Source organism: Geotrypetes seraphini, chromosome 8 (genome assembly GCF_902459505.1).
Source record: "Geotrypetes seraphini chromosome 8, aGeoSer1.1, whole genome shotgun sequence".
NCBI lineage: Eukaryota > Metazoa > Chordata > Amphibia > Gymnophiona > Dermophiidae > Geotrypetes > Geotrypetes seraphini.
In genome coordinates, this window is record NC_047091.1 from 162,570,112 (window position 1) to 162,583,555 (window position 13,444).

A 13,444-nucleotide genomic window follows, 5' to 3' on the forward strand; every position below is an offset into this window, starting at 1 on the left:
TAATTCATGTGTTTCTCCTCTGTACTACTGAGATCTTTAAATTGCAATTTTCCATGCCAGGTTTTAGTTTCTTGAAATAACTGTTTTTCTATTCCCTCAGCCTCTGTACTTTGAAAAATGGCCGTTGCAGTGTAGTGTATTTTCTTCCCTGCTGACATAACAGATTGAGACGACAGTCTACAAATGACATTTGGGTTTCGTGATACCTGAACGCACATAGTGGATGACTAGGTAAACTGCACTATCCTTTAGTGCAGGAAGAAATACTGGCATGGAAAAAAACCAGTGTAAAATTATTGTGCTTAAAGGTTGCAATACACATGCAAATTGCCAAATAAAAAATTGGTCCCCATGTTTTATACCAGCTCAAGCTAGCATGAAAATAAAGTGCAGGAGCAGCGAGTAATCTAAAGTGAAATGTGACACTATACTTCAGATTGCAAGATCCCCAGTGGCCAAAAATGGGCTCCCCAGAGCACCTCACATCCTCCCCTGATCACTTAAAAACAAGCTCTGATGGTCCAAGTTGGTCTTTCCTGGATCACCTGATGCTCCCCAGCACCTCCAAAAACTAGGAGGCAGGGTAAAATGATGACGATGTCATGGATTTGATGTACTGCCTTCCTATTGTACAACCAAAGCGGTTACATTTATTATATACAGGCACTTTCTCTGTCCTTAGTGAGTTCACAATCTGCTCCAGCCTCTGATGTTTCTATCTTGCAATATACAATGCAAAAAAAATTAGGGCTTGCCTGGGGAGTTTGTATGGCCCATGGACGGCTGACACTGCAAAGATCGCTCAATAAATAATCATATATTATTAATGAAGTATAGTGAAGGAGTGTCCTCAGTGTGAGGTTATGAGCTCTGAAGAACTAGTCAATAAAGAGGTTCTAATGCTCTGAATAACAAGAGCCAAAACCCGATAGGGATAATAATAACAACAGTTTATATACCGCAGGACCATGAAGTTCTATGCGGTTTACAATGGTTAAAAGATGCTACAAATTGAGTGGAATTAACAAAGTTAAAGGTGGTGATTAAGATTTCTAGGGATCAGTTATTGTGGAATAAGATTGTGCAGGTTAGTTGCCTAAATACTTCAGGAACAGATATGTTTTTTAGGCATTTCCTAAATTCCCCATAATTAGTAGGCGGAAGCAATTGTTCCAGATCTTTACCCCATAATGCTGCCTGATATGAGAAAAGATGTTGATGATGTCTTTTAAATTTGCATCCTCTAACCGGAGAGGACAGAAAATTCAAGTGTGAGCTTCTTTTATATCTGTTGGCTGAGAAAGAGAAAAGGTCAGATATATATTTAGGGGGTAGATGAGGGGTGTCAAAGTCCCTTCTCGAGGGCCACAATCCAGTCGGGTTTTCAGGATTTCCCCAATGAATATGCATGAGATCTATTAGCATACAATGAAAGCAGTGCATGCAAATAGATCTCATGCATATTCATTGGTGAAATCCTGAAAACCCAACTGGATTGCGGCCCTCGAGGAGAGACTTTGACACCCCTGGGCTAGACCGAATAGTACCATAAAACAAAAACAACCAAACTTAAACTTCACACACGCCTCCATCGGCAGCCAGTGCAGAAGTCGGTAGGAAGGTGTCACATGGTCGAACTTCTTACACCACACACCATCATGGGAATGCTCCAAGTGTCTGATATGTGAAATAAATCAAACTCGTGCATAAACGTTTATATCTACTAGCACCAACAGCACACAAATTCCATAAGTCATACAAGCCCGTCTAAAGCCAGACCCGAGACCCACTGGTGAACAAGTACAAACAATTAAAAAAAAAAAAATAGTACTTAGCTAGGACAAAAACACCGACAGCATTCAGTGGTAATTCTTAGATGATTAGTAAATTCTATGTCCACTCGCAGTCCTACCGAACTGGGTTTCAGGGCGACAGCCCCCTTCTTCAGGGACCCGATATGATGTCTATGGGGTCTCCTTTGTCCATCCGTTTGTTAATCCCTTTGAAGAAGTGCAATAAGTTCTTTAGGCACGATCTCCCCATGGTTTCTGCAAGGGGAGATCGTGCCTAACAAACTTATTGCTCTTCTTCAAAGGGATTAACAAATGGATGGACAAAGGAGACCCCATAGACATCATATATCTAGATTTCCAAAAAGTCTTTGACAAGGTGCCCCATGAACGTCTACTCCGGCAACTGAAGAACCATGGGGTGGAAGGAGACGTACATAGATGGATCAGAAACTGGTTGGAGGGTAGGAAACAGAGGGTAGGAGTGAAGGGCCAGACATGAGAATCCTAGTCACAGAGCCGTGGGAGACCCGTGAAGGCTTCTTGAAGGTGGCTAAAACCATGACTAAGCTGTATCTCATGGATCAGGAATTCCAGAAAATATTTGCTATGTCAAAGGTGGATTCCTTGGTAGTACAGGTTACAAAACGCACTTCCCTGCCAAGTGAGGAAGGCATAGTTTTAAAGGATCCGCAGGACTGCAGAGTGGATACTCATGAGGCAGTTTGATGCTCTAGCCTTGGGAATTAAGGCTGCAGCCACGGCCTCCTTTGTGGCATGTGCCTATAATTCTAGGCTACAAAAATGGAACATGGCAGAGGCTGAACCCCTGCCCTAATTTGTGTTAGCTGGAGTAGACTACATAGCAGATGCGCTGTATGATATAATCAGTCATGAGCAAAGTCTCAGCATATTCAATTTCCACCCATTTTATGGTTTGGATCAGACAATGGGTGGGTGATTCGACCTCTAAAGTGACGCTGAGCATGCTTTTATTTAGGGGACAGATGTTGTTTGGGAAGGACTTAGATGATATGGCCAGTGTATGAGATCCCGCTCAGGATCTTTACCAGGCAGCATACCAGAGGCCAGAGCTGTGGGTCCTTTCGTTGGTCATGGCACTCTCACTAATACTTCCTAGGAGCCTCTAACTAAAGAGCCTTTCAAGATTCCAGACAGAAATTCTCTAGGAACCAGATGAACCAAGGTTCCAGTTCCTGCTCTGCAGTGCCAGCCATAAAGCCACAATGATGCCAGCCCTCAAGCCATTTTTCTGAAGATTGGAGGTCAGATTTTGGAGATGAGTGGTCACTACCACCATAAGTTTGATGAAAGTTCAGGGCACTGTTGCCAGCCCACAGACAACCAGCTGAGAACTGGTAGCGATTCTCCAACACATGAAATCTCAGGAACTTTCTGTGTTCCAGGAAGACTGGTATGGGAAAGTATGCTTCCATCAAATCTAGGGTAGCCAGAAATTCTCCTGGTTCTACTGCTGCAATGATAGACCGAACTGTCTCCATCTGGAATCGAGGAACTCTCAGGGCCGCATTGACATGTTTGAGATCCAGGATGGGTCTCCACTCCTCTGAGCTTTTCTTGGGTACAATGAAGTATATTGAGAATCTGCCTAAGCTTGAGTCTTCTGAAGGGACTGGTTTTATGGCTTGAATATCTAGCAACCTTCATAACATTGCTTGGACTTTTTGCCTTCTCTGGCCTGTTGGAGAGAGGGTGCAGGAACTCTATCTTGAAACCCCCCTCTGATTATCTCCAGGACCCAGCGGTCATCTTTTATCTGTTCTTCCAGTGTGCTTCCAGAATTTCTAACATTTTAATATTTCTGGTAGGAGCAAAACATAGGGGCCCTTTTACTAAAATATAGTAAGTTTTGCACTTACTACAAGTTAACATAAAAAATGAATGTGTAGTAAGTGCAAAGCATGTGTGTGCAGGGGATGTGCCCTGTATTTATTGCACAGGGAAACTAATACATGAGCACTGTATTATTTGCAGTGGCAGGTAAACATAGAAACATAGAAGATGACGGCAGAAAAGGGCTACAGCCCATCAAGTCTGCCCACTCTGCTTACCCACCCCATGTCTATGCCCTAATGACCCAATTTCCTTATCTTGACCCTCATAGGGATCCCACATGGGTATCCCATTTATTCTTAAAGTCTGGCACGCTGTCTGCCTCGATAGTACAAGAACACCTTCAATCACAGTGGAGGTCCAGTCTAGAGAATGACCCGGGGAAAAAATCTTTCCCTGTCACCGGACCACCGTCCCCTTCACCGCCCCATCCCCGCAGCATCCACCCTTCCCTCTCGATACCTCACTGCCCTTTGGCACCCCTCGCGCGGTCCGTGCATCTCCAACCCTCCCCCTTACCTTTGCGGCACTTTTTAAGATTTCAGTCTTGTTGAAAGCCTGCAGAGGGTTCGTGCAGTCGCTTGCATGTGTGGGCAGTAGCTTCTCCTCTGACACAACCAGAAGTTGCATCAGAGGAGAAGCTTCCACCCACACAAGCATGCGACTGCATGTACGCTCTGACAGCTTTCAACAAGACTGAAACCTTAAAACGCGCCACGAAGGTAAGGGGGAGGGAGGGAGGGAGATAGATAGATTTGGGTGGGTAGGTAGGAAGGAGGAAAGGGGCCGCGCATGATTGGTGACTGTGCACATTTGCTCTCTTAACTGCGAGGACAAGGCCATTCACTGCTCCACGGGGCGGTGGATGGCCTTGTCCCTGTACCTGCGGTGAGCACCTTTCCCCCCTCCACCGTTTTGACGGGTTACCCGCGGCTAGCCACGGGTAACATCCACCGTGTCATTCTCTAGCCCAGTCCATAAATTAAATAAGTAGAAGCAAGCCATAAGTAGCACATCCCACCACCTGAACACATTCCTTACTTCTGATCCTGTCTTCCTGATCCAATTTTCCCCCTGCCTGCAGGTTGGCTCCCCTTGACAAAAAATCTCGGCTCTCTCCTTCCTCCCAGCATTGGAAGTTCAGCATCTTGGGCAGCAGTGTTCCCCTTCCACTTCTGCCTGTTCCAATTTGACTGATATCTAAAATGGTGCCTCTGTCCCCTAGTGGTAGTCTCAAGATATTACTGCTAGGGGTTCATCCTATAATTAAATGCTGACTGCTATGACACAAAACTTACATTGTTCTCAAACAATATGTCTTTTGTATAATGAGATGTTGTAGAACAATAGAAATAGTTCTGTCATTTCCCTTATAACTAAATTAGACTAGTGACAACCTAAGGAAAGACCATGGAAAAAATTTTCTTTGCTTTTCATAATCTAAAAACAAACAAACAAGAAGGAAAAGATGGGGGGGGGGGAACCCCCAACTAAGACAGACTGAATAGAAAATGCATGGAGGGGCATAATCAAAAAGAACGTCTAAGTTTGTTTTTGTCCAAGTCGCAAGTCGTCCAAAGTGAAAAACAGCTTAGGACACATTTTCAAAAAATATGTCCAAATTTTTTTTCCGTTTCGAAAATCATCTAAGTATACGTCCTGCCGATCTGATCGTCCAAGCTGCTAAATCGTCCATCTTTATACCCTTCAGTGAAAGGCTGTACTCAGAAAAGATTCACTAACCGATTCTTATCATACCAAGCCATTTCCAAGGATCCCGAACTAGGTCAAATGGTTAGAATATCAGTCTCGTTTCAGAAAGCTATTAAAAACCTATCTGTTCTCAAAATTCTTGTAATCCCTCCAAAATAGCATATTGATATGGAACTATTGATAACTTCTCAATGCCAATGCTTTATTGTAGTTTGCTCACAATGGGCAGCCCATCTCTTTTGTAAACTGCATAGAACCAAAAGGCTTTTGCGATATACTGTATACATAAAAATTTATTATCATTTAAAAAAAAAATTTACACAATAAGTGAGGAATTTTTCAAATTTCTTGTGTTTTTTTGATTGTGCAAAGAGCATCTAGAATCAGAAAATAATAGTAAATATTGAAGAACTAAGGCCAGTACTGGGCAGTACTGACTGGCCTTTTGGTTGAGGATGGGCTGGGGAGGACTTCAATGGCTGGGAGGGTGTGGATGGGCTGGAGTGAGCTTTGACGGAGACTTCAGCAGTTGGAGCCCAAGCACAGTACCGGGTAGAGCTTTGGATTCTTGCCCAGAAATAGCTAAGAAAAAAAAATTTTTTTTTTTTTAGATTGAATCAGGTTTGGCAGACTGGATGGACCATTCGGGTCTTTATCTGCTGTCATCTACTATGTTACTATGTATATTGACAGAAGTATTGTTTTATAGTTATACTCCTATTGCAAATGATATGTATATTCATTATGAATATCCTGAAAATCCGACCAGCCTGTGGACCCATTTGAGTAGCCCTAATTTAGACCAGTGATTTCCAACCCTGTTCCAGAGTAGGGATTTTCAACCCAATTCTTGAGAAGTACATAGCCAGTTAGGTTTTCAGGATATCCACGGTGAGTATGCATTCAATGCAAATCTTTCTCATGCATATTCATTGTGAGCATCCTGAAAACCTGACTGTCCTAAAGGCACACTTAGCCAATCTGATTTTCGGGAATAGTTGTAATGAATATACATGACAGACATTTGCATACATTGGATCTCCAGCTATTTGTGTTCTGGATTTGATTCCCACTGCAGTTCTCTGTGACTCCAGGTAAGACATTTAGACATTTTTACCCTCCTTTGCCCCGGGTACAAATTAAGTACCTGAATATAATTTGTAAACCACTTTCATTGTAACTACAGAAAGGCGATACATCAAATCTCATCCCCGTCCCTTTCCTTTTCCCCATTTATCTGTGAGGGCTTCAGTTTCCAGTGTCATCTGCTTAGCACCTTTCATAGGTTTGAAAATTGCTAAATTTTAACTATGTCTCAGAAAGTAGGAGTTTGTGTGTATTGCATATGCAGTGCTAACCTCTTATGAACTTTAAGTAAAGCAATCACAGTCTCAGAATTTAGTGACAATCTCCATGGATACCAATCACTGAAATCCTTTGTTGCTATGGCAACATTTTTCCCAGCTTGCCTATTTACACTAGAACTGACACATTGGTTAGCATTGCAGAAAGATGCAGAAGAATTTGAAAACAAAGTCTTCCCATGTTCAAGGCAATTGGTGGTGGTGGTGGGGCGCTAATCTGAAACAAACAAGATTTAAGGGGCTAAAGGTTGAGATGAGGGAATTTAATCTGGCTGGAAAATCTAAATTTTATTGCTTGTCAGCTAACCAGGAGTAAATGGATTTTCTCCACTAGTTTACAATTGCTACTACTATTTATCATTTCTACAAAGCTGGAAGGCGTACACAGGGCTAGATTCACTAACCTGCCCGATCGTGACCGATCCGTGTCCGATCTGGGCAGGTCCGATGGATTCTGCAAGCAATAATATTCTAATGGGGGGCGATCGTAGGAACGCCCTCATCCGCCGACATGGATCGCTAGTGTGCGATCAAGACACATGCGCAGACCATCTGCTTTCCCTGTAGATGATCTGCCCATGCGTTCATGTTGGTTTTTGCAGCGTTCTTGGGTTTTTTTGCGGGGGTGAGGGTGGGTGGGCGGGGGCAACTCTCCGATTACCTACCATCAGTTGTCTTGAAGGGTGATCCCTGGCAGCAGCCTCTTTAAAAGGCTAAAAACTCACTAGCCCTGACTCTCCTGCACTCTGCCACCTTCCCTGCAGTGCAAGCCTGCAGGTTTAAAGCCGCTTTAAACACGCGGGCTCACCCTGCAGGGAAGGTGGCAGAGAGCAGGGGGAGTTTGGGGTGGCAAAGTCGGGGCTGAAAGGCAGGAGAAGGGCAGAGAGCAGGGCGGCATGAGGAGCTAAACAATGCGCCCAACAGCTACTGCTCTCCCCCCCCCCCTCTCCCCCTCCAGGGCTTCTGCAGAGTAAAGGCAGCCAGATCAGGGCAACAGAGAGCAGGGCGTGCAGAGAGCAGTGTGGCAATAGAGCTGGAGAGTGGGAAAGGACGTTTGTGGCTGGATCCCAGCAGTCGCTTCTTGGGTTGATCAGCCAGCCCAGTCGGTTTGCAAAATTTGTTTTGTGAATTGGGTCCCTTCCTACTTTGCATGCCGTTCCCCTCATTTGCATGCACGGATCGGAATCGTATCGGCAGAGAGGTAAGTGAATCGGGCCGGAGTAAAATCGGGCCGCAAACCGATCATACATGATCGGTTTGCTTTGTGAATCTAGCCCTTAACATGTAATAGGCATACCTCAACTCTCACTGGCTTCCAATTCCAGCAAGAATACTATTCAAATTCTACTGTCTACTATTTAAAACTTTAAACGGAGACAGCCCAACCGCCTCATCCAAACCACCTCAACCAGACATAGGAAAACTCACACCCCATTCACACACCCGCCAATCAAAGAAGTTAAATGGAAAAAACTATATGATGGCCTCCTAGCCACTTAAGCAGCAAAAATAGATAACCAAATCGCCAACCTTCAGATAACGACCCCAGATTACAAAGCTTTCAGAAAAGAAATAAAGACTATACTTTTCAAAAAATCCCTGAAAAATTCCTAACCTCTCAAGCTTCCTTCTTTCATCCCTCTAACCCCTCAAACCCCCAAATCAACCTGCTCTACTCTTTTTTCCCCCAGAAAGGACCAGAAATCTTTTTGTAAAACACCCTCTTTAACTCTTTTATAATCCGCTTTGAACCGCAAGGTAATGGCAGTATAGAAATCCCTAATGTAATGTAATGTAATAGACTGTCCCTGCTCTGAAGAGCTTACAGTCTAATTTGGACATATAGGGGTTGGAGAGTTTCTTGCAGAGAGGATGATAGGATGGACCTAGGTGTCTTACGGTGAGTAGGAGTTGAAAGCAGCCTAAGAAAAGTGGACTTTTAACTTCGATTTGAATACTGCTAGAAATGGAGCCTGACATAATGGCTCAGGCAGTCTGTTCCAGGCATACAATTCTATACAGAACTCGTAAATACTGATGATCCTCTGTTTAGAGGGTTAAACGAGGTCAAAGTTTTAAAATTTCAGTTGCTATATATATATATTTTTTTTCCATTTCAGACCAGGATTATCTTGAGTAGGTAGTACATTAGTTCAAGAAGCTAGTTGCTGTTTTAGACAATTCTAACAGAGAATCATTGTCTGCTTATCTCCCTGCAAGGTAGAGATTGTGCTGGTTTAAACACTGATTGACTCGGTTCATAGACAACTCGGTGAAAGACAAAGGCGCGCACCGACAACTGAGCGCAAGACGGAGGCGCGCGCCGAAGAAAATTACAGTTTTTAGGGGCGCCAACGGAGGGTTTTGTTGGGGAGCCCCCCCCAGTTTACTTAATAGAGATCGCGCCGGCGTTGTGGGGGGTTTGGGGGGTTGTAATCCTCCACATTTTACTGTAAACTTAACTTTTTCCCTAAAAACAGGGAAAAAGTGAAGTTTTCAGTAAAATATGGGGGGTTACAACCCCCCACACCCCCCCACAACACCCCCACAACGCGACGCGATCTCTATTAAGTAAAGTGGGGGGTTCCCTCTCCACACACACACCCCCCCCCGTCGGAGCCGGAAAAACAGTAATTTTCTGCGGTGCGCACCTCCACGCTGCGCTCAATTGTCTGCGCGCGCCTTTGTCCCGGCGCGCTTTTGACCTGACACCGATTGACTCTCTTAGCCTATACAAATTGGAATGTATTTATTGTAAATGTATGTCTAAGGGCTCCTTTTACTAAGCTGCGATAGCGTTTTTAGTGTACGCATTTTAGCGTGCACTAAACCCGCAGTATGCGGCTAGAACTAACGCCAGCTCAATGCTGGCGTTAGCGTTTAACGCTTGTGGCAATTCAGCTAAAAAACGCTATCGCAGCTTAGTAAAAGGAGTCCTAAGCAGTGTTCCCTCTAAGCGGGCGGGTGTTGTGAGCAAACTTTTTTCACTGTGAGCTAAAAATATCGGGCGCCAGCAAGTTATGAGCCAAATAAATATGTTGTCAAAGTTGCTGATACATGAGGACGAGGTATTCAAAGGAATTTTAGGCCTACACGCTAAATTAAATAACGTTAAATAATATTTTTAAGAACACAGAAATTGTAGGGATGAAATGATATCTTAATAAATGTTTTACAACAAATGTAGTTATGTCTGTTACATCCATATGTGTAAACTGTAAATTAAAAACAGTCCAGAAGACAATACGTTTGATGCTTTCAATTTCTAGACCAGTGTTTTTCAACCTTTTTTGGGCAAAGGCACACTTGTTTCATGAAAAAAGTCACGAGGCACACCACCATTAGAAAATGTTAAAAAATTTAACTCTCTGCCTATATTGACTATATATAAAGTAATTCTCTTGAATAGGAATCAAATAAACACAAAGAAAGTATTTTATAATTACTTTATTATGAAATAAAAATTATAAAATACTTTATTCAGTGCGAAACCTGGGCCTGTTTGGCTGAACACAAAGCTGATATTCTGGCTGGAATGGAAGAAAGACACACACGTAGCTCTTCGTCAACAGCTCTCAGTCTCTCTCTGTATTTGGTTTTTATAGCATACAAAAATAGACAAATATACCCTCCATCCTTTTTATTAAACCACAATAGCAGTTTTTAGCGCAGGGAGCTGCGCTGAATGCCCAGCACTGCTCTTGACGCTCATAGGCTCCCTGCGCTAAAAACCACTATTGCGGTTTAGTAAAAGGGGACCATATTGTAAAATATAGACAGCAGATATAAATTCAGAACTGTGCATAGTAAGTGAAGGGAAGTTTTCATCTCTGGGAATTTACCCAGTTAACTATTAAGTTATTTGGGCAAATTCCTTTGAAAACTGTGGTAATACTGCCTCCACTTTGCTAAATTTAAAATAAAATCATTTTTCCTACCTTGTCTGGTGATTTCTGGTTGCACTTTCTTCTTCTGACTGTGCATCCAATCTTTCTTCCCTTCTATCAGCCTGTATGCTTTCTCTCCTCCACACCTCATTCCCTCCCCCAACTTTTTCTTCCTCTCTCCCTGACCTTTCTTTCTTTTTTTCTGTTTCTCTTCTTTCCTTCTGTTTCCCTGCCTGCCCCCTTTCTTTCTTTCTCCCAGCCTCCTGTCCAGCAGTAACTCTCTTCCCTTCCTCCCCTCCCAGCAGCATCTCTCCGTCTCCCTCTCCAGTAGCAGCTGTCCCTTTTTTTTCCTAGCCCAGCAGCTTCCCAGATTCCTTTCCCTCCTCCCCTCCCAGAAGCATCTCTCCTTCTTCTCCTTATCCAGTAGCAGCTGTCCCTTTTTTTCCTGGCCCAGCAGCTTCCCAGATTCCTTTCCCTCCTCCCCTCCCAGAAGCATCTCTCCGTCTCCTTCTCCCTCTCCAGTAGCAGCTGTCCCTTTTTTTCCTTGCCCAGCAGCTTCCCAGATTCCTTTCCCTCCTCCCCTCCCAGAAGCATCTCTCCTTCTTCTCCCTCTCCAGTAGCAGCTGTCCTTTTTTTTCCTGGCCCAGCAGCTTCCCAGATTCCTTTCCCTCCTCCCCTCCCAGATGCATCTCTCCTTCTCCTTCTCCCTCTCCAGTAGCAGCTGTCCCTTTTTTTTTCCTGGCCCAGCAGCTTCCCAGATTCCTTTCCCTCCTCCCCTCCCAGAAGCATCTCTCCTTTTCCCTTTCCAGTAGCAGCTGTCCCTTTTTTCCCCTGCCCAGCAGCTTCCCAAACTGATAGTGGTTTTCTCCCCTCCCAGCAGCTCTTCTTACTTCTCAGCGCAGCGATTCACGAAGGCAGCCTCGGGTCCTTTGTTGTGTCGCGCCGCCTCTGAGGAAAGAGGAAGTTGCATCATCAGAGGCAGCCGCGACTCAGCAAAAGCCCCGAGGCTGCCTTCGTGAATCGCTGCGCTGGGAAGTAAAGGAGAGCTGCAGAGAGGGGAGAAAGCCACTGTCGGAGGCTCCCCAAGATCTCTCCGGCCCAGCGCACGCTTCCGATGCTGATCTTGCAGAAGTTCAAATGAGTCAATCTTGCCGGTCCTGCGCTGTGACGAGAAACTTGTGCGCTGCGACCTAATATTTTGTGCGCCAGCGCACGCCAGCGCAGCTTAGCGGGAACATGAACAGTAAATATTCCAGTCAGAAAAGATTTATACATTTTTTTTTTCTGTAGGAAACGAAGCTTTTGCCGGCAAGTAAGAATTGTGCTTTTCTCTAACAGCTCTCACACACTGAAGATACACCACAGTTTGCAATATTCCCATGAAAGAAAACACGGACTGGCAATAAAATTGATTTCATTAGTTATTACTTGTATCCAAAGCTACTTTTTTACGATTGTAATTGTTCTGAGTAAAGATCAATGTGTTGGTTTTAACCCATTTTAACTCAGAATTCCAAAATTCTTTTAGAAATCCAGGGTGAAAATAAATTTGAGCAAAAAGGGGTCTCAAAGTCCCTCCTTGAGGGCCGCAATCCAGTCGGGTTTTCAGGATTTCCCCAATGAATATGCATGAGATCTGTGTGCATGCACTGCTTTCAATGCATAGTCATTGGGGAAATCCTGAAAACCCGACTGGATTGCGGCCCTCAAGGAGGGACTTTGAGATCCCTGGGTTAAGGCACTTCTAGTGCTATCAAGTGGCCAAGTTTTTTGGTGGGTTATTTACAACAGTGGTTCCCAACCCTGTCCTGGAGGACCACCAGGCCAATCGGGTTTTCAGACTAGCCCTAATGAATATGCATGAGAGAGATTTGCATTTAATGGAAGTGACAGATATGCAAATCTGCTCCATGCATATTCATTAGGGCGATCCTGAAAACCTGATTGGCCTGGTGGTCCTCCAGGACAGGGTTGGGAACCACTGATTTATAACACCAATTTCATGCACTTGAGTGTTGATTTGAAATTGAAGTTACCAAGTACAGTACAGTGTAAACAGAGTTAGTCAGGGTTTCCCTTCAGAAACTCTGTCACCTAGCAGCTCACTGTTTCAGGAGTATTGATGTTATTTAATAACAGCAAACGAGAGAATACTAATAAGATATCTCATGTTTTAAACCTATTTTATATTTATTAGACAGGAGAAGGATATGATGTATTCTTGAGGCAAATCCAAACCAACATTTATTTTTCTATTTTAATAATTTATATTCTGCATATCCTTCAATTCTATGCGGATTACAAATTATTCAGGTACTCAAGCATTTTCCCTAACTGTCCTGGGCTCCCACTCTATCTAATGTACTTGGGGCAATGGGGTTTAAGTGACCTGCCCAGGGTCACAAGGAGCAGTGTGGGATTTGAACCCACAACCTCAAGGTGCTGAGGCTATCGCTGTAACCACTGCACCACACACTCCCATTCACAGCAGTTTATGTTTTTCACTAGTCTCTTGCGGCAGTAGGACTGTGGCTTTGATACTGGGAAATCATAGAAGCAGTTAGGTCAGGGCTGGCCAGTGTTTAGATAAGGGACCTTTCAAGAACCCTGAGGTGCATGCAGAGGAGTAACCTATTGGTTACTGCAGGGAGCTGAGAGTCTGGGGAGCCGGGTTCAATTCCTACTGTAGCTCCTGAGCAAGTCGCTTATAGGGGAATTCATCAAAGGGCACTACCACGTTAGTGCGTGCTAATGATTAGCGTGCGCCGAGGCCCGGTTTCTCTAACCGGTGCCGTTGGCAGCCACCTTAAAAGTG